The sequence below is a fragment of the Monodelphis domestica genome, chromosome 2, assembly GCF_027887165.1.
Source record: "Monodelphis domestica isolate mMonDom1 chromosome 2, mMonDom1.pri, whole genome shotgun sequence".
NCBI classification, from domain to species: Eukaryota; Metazoa; Chordata; class Mammalia; order Didelphimorphia; family Didelphidae; genus Monodelphis; species Monodelphis domestica.
In genome coordinates, this window is record NC_077228.1 from 206,770,531 (window position 1) to 206,786,934 (window position 16,404).

The 16,404-nt window shown below is 35.4% G+C and overlaps 1 protein-coding gene across 2 annotated transcripts in view; it reads right to left on the reverse strand.

Moving 5' to 3' along the window:
• Positions 1-16,404, reverse strand: part of CDC27 (cell division cycle 27) — a 135,349-nt gene that overhangs the window by 18,054 nt on the left and 100,891 nt on the right. For both annotated transcript variants that reach the window (XR_008916395.1, XR_008916394.1), the window contains exon 19: positions 13,315-13,455. The gene's annotated coding sequence lies outside the window, so the exon portion shown is untranslated. The remainder of the gene's footprint in view (positions 1-13,314; positions 13,456-16,404) is intronic.

A 16,404-nucleotide genomic window follows, 5' to 3' on the forward strand; every position in this document is an offset into this window, starting at 1 on the left:
TTGGGACAGAGCTTGGGATTCCCTGGCTTCAGTTTTTGCCCAAGGAAACCCCTTGAGACAATTTACACCAAGCCTACTTCTTTTTTTCAAATAAATTGTTATTAATGTCTTGCTTTTGCATCTCAAAAAATTCTCCCAGTGCCCTTCCCTCATTCCTCTTCTCAAAGAGCCATCCTATATAATAAAAAAAATTTTTTTAAAGAAAAAGAAGAGGAAAAAAGGAGCCTAAATCATCAATACAATGAACAAGTCTAAAAATAAATGCAATGTTCCAGACCCACGCACCTCCTTCCCCTGCAAAGAAGTCAAGCAAGGCTGCCTTCTCATATCTCTTCTTTAGGGCCATATTTATTCTTTGCAGTTTTGCAACAAACACTTTAAATTATTTTGTGGTGATTGTTCTTTCCATTGACATTTTTGTACTCATTACAAATACTGTTTTCTTGACTGTTTAAGTCAGCATTCATTCATTTAACTCTGTTCCTCTATATTCATCATAGCTGCCAATTTTTAGAGCACAATAATATTCTATTCCAGTTATATGCTACAATTTGTTAAGAGATTCCCCTACCTATAGGCTTTTGCTTTGTTACCAGTTCTTTGCTACTACAAAATGTGCTGCTATAAATATTTTGGTGTATTCTGGGGGCTTTCTTAAAAATGACCTCCATGGGTTTTATTCCTTGTAGTGGAATCTCTGTATCAAAAGTTATAGATATTTTAATCACTGTATTTGTATAATTCCAAAATGCTTTCTAAAATGATTACACTGATTCAAAATGGCTCAACCAACATAGTATTTAATGTACTGATATTCCCACAACATTGACTGTTCCTATCCTTTGTCATTTTTGCCAGTTTTCTAGGTGACTGTTTTGATTTGCATTTCTCTTATTATTAGTGATTTGGGGTATCCTTTCATATGGTTAATAATCACTATAAGTCTTTTGATATCCATTTGTTCATATACCTGAGGGAATGGTTTTGAATATGTGTGTGTGAATGTATATATGTGTACCACATATAATGCATATTATCTAAATCTAAATCTATATATATCTATATATACTATGCATTGTGTTAGTTGGTATTAGTTGTCTAAACATTCTGGATTACAAAATCTTCTCTGAGAAATTTGGTAAAAATATTTTTTCCCATTTTACCCTTTCTTTTTTCCTAGATGCATCAATTTGTGCAAGAAACTTTTCAATTTCATAAATTCAAAATGATCTATTTCTTCTTTTGCAATTACCTCTGTCTTTTGATTTGTTAAGGATATATCTCATTAAAAAAAAAAGAATAAATCTCCTACCCATACCTGTGAGAGGTATATCATTTACCTGTCTTCAAATTTTTTATGGTATGATCAAATATGGTACAAGATTATAGTCTAAGACTAATTTCTGCCATACTGCTTTCTAGTTTTTCAAGAATTTGTTTTTTTATCAAATAGGGAGTTCTTTCCTAGGAAATTTCTATTTTCAGATTTGCTGAACACTGGGTTATTGAGTTCCCTTGTTTCTGGTTCTTCTTTATTTAGTCTGTTCTTTGATAAGCTTTATTTATATTTATATTTGTTACATATATGACAATATACCAAATTTGATGGTTGCTAATTTACAATATGATTTAAGGTCTGGAAATGCTATTCTTCCTTCATTCATACCTTTTTACATTATTTCCTTGATTTCCTAGTTTCTCCAAATGGTTTGATTAATATACTATTAAAATTGTAAATTAATTTTGAAATATTGTCATTTGATAGTTCTGTCATATATTGAAATGGGTCAGCCATGATCCCTGAATATTCCTCTGGTTACTTGAGCTGTTCTTTATTTCTTTAAAGAATATTTCATAACTGAATTTATATGAATATTTTGTGTTTTGATATGTTGAATACCACATATTTAATGTACTTATTTTCAATGGGATTTCCCAATTTATCTCTAGAGAGGTGGGTTCAATGGAATGAATCAGAGAAGGGCTATTCAGAACAAGAGAACTCAATAACCTAGTGGTGATAAAGTGAAAAACATAAATTACTTATGGAAAACTACCTTTTTTTTTTTTAATTAAGGAAAACTAGAAAGCAGTCTGGCAAAAATTAAAGTGTAGACCAAAGTCTTCCACTACAATCCTCAATATCTTTTAAAGGGATGAATGCTTATAATATTAAAGATTATACTTCTAAAACAGTAGAAGAGACTTCTTAGAGCTATGGGTAGGAGATGTATTTTTTTTAAGCCTTTATCTTTTGTCTTAGAATTGATACAAGTATTGGTTCCAAGACAAAAGAGTGGTAAAGGGCTAGGCAGTTAGAATTAAGTGATTTGCCCAGGATCACATAGCTAGGAAGTGAAGTATCTGAGACCAGATTTGAGGTTCTCTTAACTCTAGACCTGGCACTCTATCCACTGACCTATCAAGCTGCTCCAAAAGACACTTTTTAAAGAAATAAAGAAGAGTTTAAATAGTTGGAGGAATGTTTAGGATTCATGGCTAGACTATTTCAAGATATGTCTGATCATTGGACTTTGATGACTGGAAGAAAGTGAGGCTGATGACTTTGTACAACTCTGCCTCACTTAAATCCAATTCATTCACAAGACACTAATAATGTCATTGGTCCTCTTCAAAAATGAAGGATGAACAACAATACTATTTAGCAGTCCCATTTAGAAGATGTGATGAGTTTTTAGCTCCAGTTTATCCATTAATTTGTTCAATTCAATATTTTCCCTTTTATCTTTCTATTAGATTTGCCCCAAACCGATTGACATGAAAGTTTCCTGTTATTATCATATTATAGTCTATGTTTTTTTAATTCAGTTAATATTTCCTTTATGAATTTGGAACATGAAAGTTGAATATTGGTATTTTGATATTTATAGTTCCTTATAGCATAATATAATTCTCTTTTTTCTTTTTCAGTTGTGAATTTTTATTTTTCCTTTGATAGTTTATTTGTAACTCCTAGTTATTTTGGGATCACATGATATATAGTAAATTTTTTCAAGCTCCTCATTTGTATTCTCTATATGTGTCTTCATTTTTAGGTGTATTTTGAGTAGTTTTTTAATTGGTACTTTTTGTTTATTATATCATCATAGTTATCCCATTTATCCCTTCTCCTTTTTTTCTCAGAAAGCCATACCATATGATGAATAGTATTTTTTTAATAGAGGGGAAAAAATTAGCACAACTGATTGATAGATTTAAAAAGTCCCAACCTGTGCAATGTGTAACCTCTGTGGACCTTTCACCTCCACAAAGGGGTAGATTAGGGGTAAGGATGTCTTCTCATCTTTCTTCAAATTCTGCTTGATCTTTATAATTTTGTTACATTTACTTTTTTTTTTTTTGGAGGGGAGTATTATGGTTCTTTCCATTTCCATTGTTACAGTTACAAGTATATTGGTTTATTTGGCTTTGTTTACTTCATTCTGTCTCAGTTCATATAGATCTTTACAATGCTTCTATAAATTCATTACACATATCATTTCTTATAGCACAATAATTACATTAGTATGTATCACAACTTGTTTGGCTATTCCTCAATTGATGGGCATCTAATCTGTACCCACTTCTTAGCTATCACAAAAAAGCTCTGCTATAAACATTTTGGAATACTGTGTATGGAGACTTTTTTTCTTATTGATGGCTCCCTTGGGGTTTGAGTCTGATAACGAAGTGTTGAACATAGAGGGTATTGACTTTTCAGTTACTTTATTTGCATAATTCCAAAATTGCTTTCCAAAATGGATTTACCATTTTACAGTCCTACCAAAATGTATTGACTACTGTCTTTTTTGGGGTCTTTTTTGCCAATTTGCTGGTGTGAGGTGAAACCTCAGGATGGTTTTGATTTATATTTCTCTTATCATTAATGATCTGAAACATTTTTTCATGAGGTTGTAAATACTTTGCTGCCCTTCTAGGAAATGTTTGTTCATATTTGTTGCCCATTTATCCATTGAAGAATGGTGTGTGTGTGTGTGTGTGTGTGTGTGTGTGTGTGTGTGTGTGTGTAGTTTATTTACTTTGGATACCAAATCCTTATCAGAGAAATCCCTATTTGACTGCTTCCCTTCTTATTCTAGATGCACTAATGTTTGTGCAGAAGTTTTTCAGTTTAAAGTTATCAAAGTTACTTTATTTATCTCTCCCTCTTGTTTGGTTAAGAATACATCTCCTAGGGGGCAGGTATATGACTCAGTTGATTGAGAGCTAGACCTCAAGAAGAGAGGTCTTAAGTTCAAAGCTGTGTGGTCCTTCCCAATTCACTTAGCCCTTATTGCCTCACCCTTACTGCTCTTCTGTCTTAGAAGGGAAGGGAAGGATTTTTTAAAAAAGAATACATCTCCTATTCATATTTGTGAGAGGCAAATGATTTCTCTTCTAACTTTAAAAAAACATAATCTTTAATATTAGAGGATGCTATACATATTTTAACTAATTTCTCCAAAAATTTGTTAAGTTCTACATTTTCTCTTTCGTTTTTCTTTTTGTTAGACTTATCCAAAACTGATAGACGGATATTGAAAACTCCGATTACTATTTTGTTACTGTCTATGTCTTCAGGAAGCTCAAATAATTCTTCCTTTATGAATTTGGATGTTAAAGTATTTGAAGAGTATTAGTTTATTAATGACATTAATTTGGTTCCTTTCAACATAATATAATTTCCTTCTATGTCCTTTTTATTATTTTGAATGTTTGTTTTTGCTTTATCTTATAGCATGATGGCAACTTCTGTTTTTTTGACTTACTTGATACATAGTGAAAAAAAATGTTCCCATTCCAATAGTTTTATTTTGACTTAAAAAAAATGTGTTTCTTGTAAGCAACAGATTATAGGCCTTTTAAAATCCAATTTGTTATTCTTTTTTTATTACATTGCATAATCCATTCACATTTAAAGTTGAGTTGGATTTGTATGTTGTTCCATCTGTCTTTTAAATTTTTTTCCTCTCCAAGTTATGATTCTCTTGCTTCTGTTATAAATACAATATGTTCCTTCAATCATTTTATTTAATCTTTTTAAAAAAGTATCCCAGTTTCCAATGGCTCTTCCCTGTACTTCTGATCCTTTCTTCTCAGCTGTTATCCATCTTCCTTTGGGGTTTTGCTTGTTAATTCTCTTTTCTCTCCTGCTTTTATCTAGTTATATATTTCTTTCCCCACTTTTCCCCTTACCTTTAGTCAAATGGATGCCCCTTTCCTGTTTTCCTATTCAACTAGTCCTGTTCATTAGGGTTTTTTATCCCATTTTAAATACCCCTTTCCAAAAAGGATTTTTCTTACTTTCTTCATAATCTGTCCTCTCTTTGATCTACTCTATATCTTCATTTTCTGATTAATGACCCCTATAATTATCTGGTCTCTTTCTTTTCTCTGTATTCTTCATTCAATCAGAACTCCCAAGGTATCTATTCTAGGTTCTCCCCTCCAAGTACTTTCTATGACTTCCTTATAGGGATTATTCCCATGAATTCTCCCTTTCCATCAGGCCTCCTTCCCAAGGCCAGTTATTGTAAATGCCAGAGTGAACACTTCCATTCCGTCCATGACCACATCTCTAATTATGTAGCTCCCTATTCATCTATATCTTCCTGTTTATCATTTTTTCCACATTTGCCTTGAAATCTCTTCTTTGGGTTCATGCTCTTCCTTTTCTCTCAGATGCCAGTTGTCCCTCAGAAATAATGTAGGGCAATTAGACTTTTAAAGCACCAAATTCTCCAGGCCATACTCCATGTAAGGTACTTACCTACCTTCATTAACCATCTGTCTTCCCCTATAGGAGCATTCATTTGTGGAACCCCTTCCCATCTACAAAGTAAAGACTTCTTTTTCTCCTGCCTCCTTTTCGAGATTTCCCCCTCTTCCTCATAAATTCCCCTAAGGCCTCTTTTTTTTTTCTGAGACCACAGAATTTGTCTTCCCCTCATTTCTAGCCCTTGATTTGACCCTGGCATTTCATATACTCTTCTCTATTCCCATCTTCTTCATTTCATATATTTCATTACAATACTATAATGCAGTCCCCCATACACAAAAAAAAGCATTGATTCACCTGTAGGCAGGGTATCCCAGCTTCTGTTCATAATGTTTCATGTCTGCCTCTGTCTTTACCAGATTTCTGCCTTCATCTCTATCTCCTCTTATACATTTAGCAAGTTTTCTTACTAATCTTTTTATTGTCACTCTCTTGTTGTCCTTGCCTGATGCATTTATGTATGTACTCTTGTATTTCTATTGTTTGGGGTGTTTGAGAAGCAAATAATCTCTTCAGTTTTTGGTTTTCTTTCTATAAAATATTTCAAACTCTTCTCTACTATTTTTTATCTTATATTGCTAAGCTCATATTTTCGGAGTAGGTCATCCTGAGTTGCATCCGGAGCTTCATTGTTCTTTGTAACATATTCCATTCTCTTCTACAGTTTCTAGTGCAGCGGTTCTCAGCCTCTCAATTTGTAGCAATGAGAATACATAATGCATATCAGGTATTTACATTCTGAATTATAACTGTAGCAAAATTACAGTTTTGAAGTAGCCTCCAAAATAATTTTTTGGTTTGGGGTCACTGCAATATGAGGAACTGTATTGCAGGGTCACGGCATTAGAAAGGTTGAGAACCACTGCTCTAATGGGTACAGAACAGGCTTGCATTATTTATTGTCCTTTCCTTTGTACTTGAAAGTCTTTTTGATGACTTGCAGAACTTGTTTCTGAGCTGAATTATTAAATTAACAATTATGCGTCTTGGAATTAGCAGCCTTTTTTTTTTTCTTTCTGGAGATGATCTCAAAATTCTTTCAATTGGAATTTTGTTTTCTATGTTCATAGGTCTTGGGCAGTTCTCTTCCATTTTCATTATGGTGTTAAATTTGGTTCTGTCATGTTCTTCGGAGACCTATGCTCCTCAAGTTGTCCCTACTCATCCTATCTTCAAGATCAGTATATTTTGAGGGGATGTCCTTCAATTGGGGAATGGCTAAACAAATTGTGGTATCTGTTGGTGATGGAATATTATTATTATGTTAAAAGGAATAATGAACTGGAGAAATTCCATGTGAACTGGAACAACCTCCAGGAATTGATGTAGAGCAAAAGGAGCAGAACCAGGAGAACATTATACACAGAGACACATACACTGTGGCACAATAGAATGTAATGGACTTTTCTTCTAGTAGCAATGCAATGATCTAGAACAATTCTGAGGGACTTATGAGAAAGAACTGTGGGAGTGGAAACCCAGAAGAAAGACATTTCCTTGACCATATGGTTCGAAAGGAATATGATTGGGGATGTAGACTTTAAATATATATGTATATATATTAATAATATGGAAATAGGTCTTGATCAATGATACTTGTAAAACCCAGTTGAATTGCACTTTGTCTATGGGAGGGGGGAGGGAAAGAACATGAATCATGTAACCATGAAAACTATTCTAAATTAATTAAATAAAAATTTAAAAGATCTATATTTGCTTACACACTAAACATATTTTCTTGTAATGTTAGAGGGTTTTTTTGTTTCTTCTCTTCTAGATTATCCTTTATTTCTGTATTCCCAACTTCTCTTTTGTAAGGTATTTAATTGCAGACTCCAGTTTTCCTATTCTGATCATTATTTTTGCTGTCTAGGACATAAATTCTGCTCTCATAATCCTCATTTCTCTTTTGAACCACTTAGGAAAGGTATGTTGTAGTTCTATTTCTCCATGAATTCCACAGGGTTCTCTGTCTCATCAAGTTTTAGATCCATTTTCTATGTTTTACAGTATTTATTCATAGATCCTTAAACTCATTTACTGTATTTTGAGGTCATATTTCTGTTACTATTTTTTTCCTGTTGATTTATCTGTTTATGTTCAAGGTCTTTGAATTTTCTTCTTCCTGAAATTTTTGTTAATTTTGGTATCCTTCTTCCCTTTATTTTCCCTAATACTCACTTTCTGACTCCCTCCCCTCTGATTATATTTTTCTTGAGGACTGGATCTCAAAGTGTCTCAAACTTCTCACATACTGCACAAATCATGGTTTATTAAACTAGGTCTCTGTTCCACTTGACTTTTGGGTAAACAGAACTGGCTCCAGTTAGATGCTACTATACTCTTTACTTCAGGCTTGATGGAGTGATGCAGTCCTCCACCCCCTTCTACCTCTTCCTCACAGTGTCCTATCATGGTGACCTGTCCCAATCCTTCTTTTCCTCTGATCTCTGGTATAGCACTGGCAGTTTAGGGCCTCTTTGTCCCACTACTGGCAATTTAGAGCTTTGCAGTGCTGGTGCTTTGGGTTGCAGCCTTATGGCAGGCTTTTTCTCCTGAAGGGTTGTGGTTAAACTGGCTGTTGAGGATCAAGCAGCCTGGAGCCAGAGCCTTTTTAGCACTGGAAAGAGGAAGAGGAGACTACAGTGTAGGGTTGGATTTTGTAGTAAGCTTATGTAGTGTCCTTGGGTCTGCTACTTCATCTTTAATTGTTGCATGGGAGGTGGCAGAGGAGTGCTGAGTGAGCTCAGGGTCAATAAGCATTACTGCATGGCTTTAGATTTTTTTAAAAAATCTTTTGGATTCTGGGTATCCTAGACCATAGAGAGAACTGAAACTACTTCATCTTTGGCACATACTTTCCTTTTTTTTTTTTTAGAGAAGTTTGAGAGGTTATGGAGATCAGAGAAAATGTCAAATCTTAAATGCTCAAGTGACTTGGAAGTCTAGATTATTTCTTATAAGCAATAGAGTATGAGGCTTTCATTTCTTATCCAACTTGTCATTTTTTATTTCACCATTCTGATTAATCCATTCACATATAAAGTTATGAGTTAGGTAATAATTTTTTCCTGAATTAGAATTTTTTTTTGTTCTTCCTTTTTAAAGATAATACTTGGTCTCTATTCATTTTTGCTTAACTTACTTAAGGCAATCCTATTCCCATAGTCTTTCCTACCCTCAAAGTCAAGCCCCTCTCTCTTGTCACCCATTTCTCTAGTTTTGCTTAACTCATTCTTTTTTCTTTCTTCAATCTAGTTATCTAATTCATAACTCATTCTTTTTTCTTTCTTCAATCTAGTTATCTAATTCACCTCCTCCCCGCTTTCAGTCAAGTAATTAAAATTCCCCTTGCTCTCCTTGCTTTTAATTTCCTTTGTTAATTTTTTAAAATAACTTTTTCTAAAAGAGACATTTCCCACATACTCCTTGTCAATCCTCTTCCCTTTCTGGCTATTCTAAACTGTCACCCATCGATTTCTGGTCTTTATATTTTATTTTGTCTCAAGTCTTTAGCTTCTAAAGTACCTATTTTGAGTTACATTTTCTAAACAATTTCTATGCTATTGCCTATTCTTGCCCCTCCCCTTTTTTCAGTTTTGCCTCATGCTTTGAAACATCCATTCCTGCAGAGGAGAGTGAGGATAGTATTGCTCCAGTGTAGAAATTTTCTTGTGTTCTTCATTATATGGTCCATTTTTTTTACTCTGCCCTGTTCATCATCATTTTCTTTCCCATTTGCCATGAAATCTTCCCCCTCTAGATCTATGCTCTCCCACATTTTTGAGTGCTGATAGCCTCCAGTAACTGTACTCCGTCCCTGAGGAAGGATGCTATCCATGGAGACAAAATATTCTCAGAGGTGCTCTCTTGATCACCAAATCTCTTTAGATGATTATTATAAAGTTTCCATATCTTATTAAAGACTGTATTTTTTGTCCCCATAATATCTATGAATGATGAGCTTCTTTTTTCCTCCATCCCTCCATTCTGGGAGGAAGGTATACCTGATTCTCCCCCCATAAGAGGATTCTTTGTTAAGACTCTCCCATCAGTGAGTCAAGATTTCTCCCCTTTATCTCCCATTTCAATCCCTTCCTTTGCCTTCTCACCCATTCTCCTACAGCGCCTCTTCTTCCTGAGAATTATAAGAATTATTTTCCCTTCATTATTTACCACTGGCTTGATTAGTGTATATATTAAACATTAGTTTCTTCCTTTTCCCCTTTTATAAGCCCTCTACAATAAAATTTAATTTAACAAATCAATTTCCATCTATATTTAGGATTATCACTTCTATTTAAGTTCTGTTTTCAACTTTATATCCTTGTATACTTTTATAGAAATCTCTTAATGGCTCCCATTATTTATTTTGTTGTTTTTTTAACCATATAGTTGCATTTTTCTAGGTTTTTACCTTTTTTCCTAGAGTAATTGTTATTTGTACATTTCTTAATAGCTATATTTACCTTTCTTATGTTTGTTGTCTACAGCATTTGCAGATAAAATAATTGCTCATCTTTTTTTAATAGGAATGCTTCACATGTCTCTTTTCCTAAGTGTCATCTTTTTCATTTGTGATCACATGGATTGCATCCAGCTCTTATGCTCTTTAAAATACATTACTTCCTATGGTTTCTGATGAGTGTACAATAGTCTTGTTATTCAAGTGTTCTTTCCTTTATACTTGAAGACTTTTCTTCCAGTTGCTTGCAATTTTTTTTTTGTCTTTGGAATTGTTAAATTTAACCATTATGTATCTTGAAATTTGTAGCATGTTTCCCACCTCCCCACCCCACCCCAGGTCATCTCTGGATTCTTTCAAATAAAACTATGATTTCTGTATTCAACAGTTATGGGCAGTTGTTTTGCATTATAGCATTCAGGGTGTTTTGAATTGTGATGTTCCTCTAAGAGACCTATGATCCTTAAGTTATTTTTACATATCTTGTTGAGATCACTATCTTGCTTCTATAGAAATCATGTGTTTTTGGTGTTGTTTTTTGTTTCTCTTCTTTCATAGTTGTTCACTTTTGTACATTTATATTCCCAATGAGTCTTTCTCACTTCTTCTTAGATGTGCTAATGTGGATCCAAATTTTTCTGTTCTATCAATGATTTCTGCTGTGTAAGCCATCCATTTTTCTTTCATAATTCCTATTTTTGAACAATTTGGGAACATTTTGCTAGTTTTATGCTCTCTTGGGTATGCATGGCCTTGTCATCTGTTGGTTCAATTTATTTTGTCTTGAAATATTTATTCAGAGATGTGTGTATTTGTTTAGATGCCTTGATGGCAATTTTCCTTTCTGTATTAATATTTTCCCTCTTGATTTGTCAGTTTGTGTCAAATGTTTTTACTGAATTTTTTCTTCCTGAGATCTTTGATAGTTTCAGTCCCATATACCCCCCCCCTCCCCCCCATCACTTTCTGATTCTTTCCCCTTTTGATGGCAGATTCTGGATTGGACCCCAGCCTCCTCTCACATGGGTGCTAGCCTCAGTCCCTGTCCTGAGCTGGATGCCAGTCCCCTTACCTTCAGGTTTAGTGCAGTTGAGTGCCCTGCATAGCACTGCACCTTCCACCACAGGCAAAGCAATCTCTTGCTTTCCTATACCTCAGTTTCCTCCACAAGAGGGCAGGTGGTTGAATTTTGCTGCTTGTTGCCATGGAATGGCAGAGGTGAGGGCCAGGGCAGCTGGCAGAGACTGCAAGTAGCAGGAAGGAAATTATGGAGTAGATCTCAGAGCAAAAGCCTGTACATCATGTTGTGATGCTCTGTCAGAGCATGAGGGCTGTTCTCAAGGAGGAGGTGCTGAGTGAGCTCTAGGGATTATTTTTTTCTGCTATTAGTTCAGCCGTGTTACCTCCTTAGACTTCTTGTAGAACATGTTTCATCTTGTTATTTTGTTGATTATGTCACCCAGAAGACTGTCATCTTTCATTTCAATGCCCTGTTATTGGTTCTACCACATGACAACACTAGGCTCTTCTTTCTCCCTTTCCCCACAAGGTCCCATCCCTATTTTCTTGCATAAAGGAATATAATAATTTTCAAGTAGTTCTTAAATCTCCCATTCTGAGGCAAGTTTCTTCCCCATGGGCAACTGCTAGCCTTGGGGCAAGGCTAAGAGGTCACCATAGTCTTATTGGTTGACTTACCCACTAGTGGCTGGGAGTGGTAGTGGAATGGTGGGGTGTGTGATGCTGATTATAAACTTATCAATTTAATAAAAGCTGGGAAAATGATGTCAAGGCTCTCCTGGGACTAAGGCATCATATGGGACTAAGGATGGATGACCAGGTCTTGGTAGGGCTTAGTAAAGCAGGGGCCATTCAGTTATTTACTAAGTAGACACATTTTCAACCCTGATGTTCTTATATCCTGTGCATGGATTATATATTTTACTTTTTCCCCTCAGTTACAACCAGCAATTTTGATGCTCACCATTGCAAACATCATAAAAGGGATTCTCAAATCAGGTTTTAAAGATTAATTCAGTTGAACAGGGAATAGGGGAGAAATTTCAGGGCACCAAGGGGAACAAGGAAGCTGTCATATTGAGAAGAAACCATGTAAACCATGTAATTTGGTAGTATCTTATTTTAACTAATTATAAAATATTAAGTTCAGCTGTTTTTATCTGCTAAAGGTATAAAAAGTGCTTATTAGTGTTTTATATTTCATTTAATATTTAGGTCAAAGCCTTGGTCACCCTAGTTAAAACAACTATGTTCCCTAAAGGAAGAAAAAATATTCCAAAGAAAACAGAGGTTACTTTCATCCACAGTCATAACTGCCTCTCTCTCTTATCAAATCTTTTCTCAGAGCTTTTCCAAAAAGAATAAAAGGTATCAGACCTTCTTTCCTACTATCCTTGTGATCAAACAATAACCCCCTCCCCCACACACAACTAAATGGAAAGAAGCTGAATACAGGTATCCTTTCTATATCATCAAGGATTACAGGGAATTATTGGGGCAGCAGCCCTTGTGATCTGGAAAAAAAGTAAAATTTATTGGTCCTCCCTTCATACCCAAAAAGGAGTCTGAATTTCTCTATTTCTTTTAGGGGGTGTTTACAGTATCTTACTGTAAAATTTGGGTTCAGTATTTGGTCATAGGCTATATAGATTCTAAACTTTTTCTGTGACCTCTGCTGACCTTTAGGTGTCATCTGCAGCTTTGGCAAAACTTTCAACAAATTACTATTTAATTTCTTATGCTGACCTGTGATATATCAAAACCTTGATGGGGAAAGTTGCAATGTAGAAGGAATACCTGTAGTTTAATTATACTTTATAGTTGGCACTAAGAAAGGAGGGCAGAATAGTCCAATGCTTTCTACCAGAAAGCACCAATACTCCTGGGTATCCTCACATATCATAATGGCTTTCCTTTGTAACTCTTATCTGGGCCCCTGAAAAGTGATAGGTCGTCATTTTAACTCAGTACGTCTTACTCTCATCGCATCCTAGAATTTTCTCCAACTATGCTTATAATTATCTTAGCAGTTATGGCATAATAAAAATACCTCTGTGTGCAGCTCCTATTTATTCCATCCAGTTGAAGGAAGAACAACCAGATAGTCATCAAGTCTGGGGTGTTTATCTTCTATGTTCCTGGCTTCCCTTTTCTTTGTCTTTTTCAGTAGCCTTCATGATCTCTTTATTTCCTTTACCCAATCAAAACAGGAAAAGATTTTTTTATAAATTATCAGAGTTTGGTATATGGCTCAGTCTCCCTCTCTACCTCAAACCTTACACTTGAGAACTTGTTGATAACCTCTCAAATGCTCCCATTTCTCACTTCAACTCCCTCAGATTGCATGACTCCCTTCTTTCTCAGCAAGTCCAGTGCTCAGCTAATGGTCTCCCTCTCCACTTCAATTCCTGCCTTCATACTAGGGGGACTTTAGTGTACATGTTGATGTTTTCTCCAACACCCTAAATTTCCAGGTCTTCAATCTGTCTAGTTCCCATAGCCACTCTTCTGTACCAAAGAAGGTCATATCCTTCATCTTGCTATCAACCACAAGTGTTTCACTTCTATGATAAAAAATTCTGAAGAGTGGGGCAGCTGGGTAGTTCAGTGGATAGAGAGCCTAGAGACAGGAGGTCCTAGGTTCAAATCTGGCCTCAGACACTTCCCAGCTGTGTGACCCTGGGCAAGTCACTTGACCCCCATGGCCTAGCCCTTATCGCTCTTCTGCCTTGAAACCAATACACAGTATTGATTCCAAGACAGAAGGTAAGGGCTAAAACAACAACAACAACAACAACAACAAAAATTCTGAAGAGTATGATTAAAGGTGGAAATAGTTAGAATAATGATCTATGCTACAAATTTCCTGACAAAGAGGTGATGGATTTAAGTTACAGAATGACACATACATTTTTGGACATAGACAATGTGAAGCTTTGTTTTGCTTGACTATGAATGTTTCCTACAATGTTTTCTTTCTTTTAAATTGGGGTTTGGGTAGGAAAGAAAATACTTATTAAATACTTGATTCTATCTAAATGGTTCTTAACTGCGGGGGTCTACAAACTTATTTTTTAAACCCTTACCTTCCATCTTAGAATCAATACAGGGTATTGGTTCTAAGGCAGAAGAGCAGTTAAAAAACATTCTGAGAACACAGGCTTTCCCATACTATCAAAGGGGTCCACAACACACACACACACACACACACACACACACACACACACACACAAAATAAGAAACCCTACTTTAAGCTATTGCCCTGCATTTTCTTCCATTCACAGCTTAGACCTTTTTGTACTATTGCCTACTCCTCATGCTTCACTGCTATCCTTTTACAATATGGCTTCCAACATCACTAATTGAAATTGCTGTCACTAACAACCTCAGGGGGTACATCCAATAACAGTTTTTGTCTTCATCTGACTTTTGTATAGCACCCCACACACCTAATCCCCTACTTATCCCCAATATTCTCAGGACACTACTCACTATTCTTGTCTGATAGAATCTTCCCAATCTCTTTTGCTTGAGTATCATCCATTTCCTGACTATGAATGGATGTATCCTAGCGCTCCACTCTTTCTATATTTTGTGATTTCAGCAGCTCCCTTGAATTCAATGATCCTTTCTATGTAGATTAATCTTATGTCCAGTACATAGTAATTGCTTAATGCTCATATATTCATTCATTCAGCTACATATCCAACCAGTATCTCTTTTCTGAGCTCCAGTCCTCTGACAACTGCTGGACAGCCCTATCTAGATATTTCAAAAGCATGTTAAACTTAATATCCAAAACAGAATACATTGTTAGTGCGATTTCTCTTCATAATTATTCTATTCCTATAGAGCAGTGGTGTCAAACTCAAATAGAAAAATGGGTGCCACTAAATCATATATGGGAATTTCTTTGGGTCACACATAAACTTAGAAAATCACATATTAACATTATCTACATTTAAACATTTTTATTTTGTTAAATTTCTAAATAACATTTCAATTTGGTTGAGGTGGCACTGGGGAGTATTTTGGCTTCATGTTTGACATCTGCTATAGAGGTTAACACTGTCCTTTCTAGTCAAACATTTTTGCTGTGATTATACTTTACTGTCCTCTCTCATGTCCATATCCAATTAGTTGCCAAAGTTTGTTGATTCTTCTACCACATTTTTTGCAGCTATCCCCTCCTCTCCACTCACACAACCACCACCCAAAACTCTCAACTCTTACCTGGGTAACTGTAGGAGCCCATTAATGGATCTCCCTCTTTCCAGTCTTTTCCCCTCTCCAATTCATCATCCATATAGCTGCCAAAATAGATTCCCTAAACTGCAGGTTTGACCATGTCAATCTCCTGCTCAAAAATATTCAGTGATCTCTATTGTTTCTAGGATAAAATAGAAACCCCTCTGGTATTTAAATTCCTTCACAATCTAGCTGCAGCTTATCTTTCCATATTTACATCACATAACTCCACTTCTCTCAATCCTATATTCCAAACTGTCCCACTTACTTTTTCCCATAAACGATCTCATCTACTCCCCTATGCCTTTGTATCTGTTATCCATGCCTGGGAACACTCTCCCTCTACTACTCCATTTCTTGGAATTCCCTAACTCTATTCATGGCTCAGATGAGGTGTTGTCTCCTTTATGAAACCCCAGTTGTTAGTGCTTTTCTTCCTATTACTTTCTTAATTATTTGCTTAATTAATTTGTATTTGTGTATATGACGTTTTCTCTCACCAGAATGTAAGCTCCTTGAAGGCAGGCACTATTTTAATTTTTGTCTTTGTAAACCCAGAATTGAATAGGTATTTGTTGAATAGTCTCAAAGTCTTTACTTCTCCCAGAATTTTTATTACAGGTTTATGGGTTGAAAGATTTTATTTGCTATCAATGGAATTTTTGACAATATCAAGGAGCTTGGAGGTTTTGGGTAGAAGTGGGCTGAGCACAGTGTCTCTAAAAAGAATTATATTTCCTTTCTCTAATCTCCTTGACCTTGTTCTCTCCTGGAAAATAGGTTGGTCCAGTTGCTAAAGGGCTATTTCTGAAAACTCCTGGTGGTCAAAAAGCCCATGCTCCTCCTGCCTGATCGACTGCTTCCAAGATCTGGAATTCCCTCTTTTATCTTG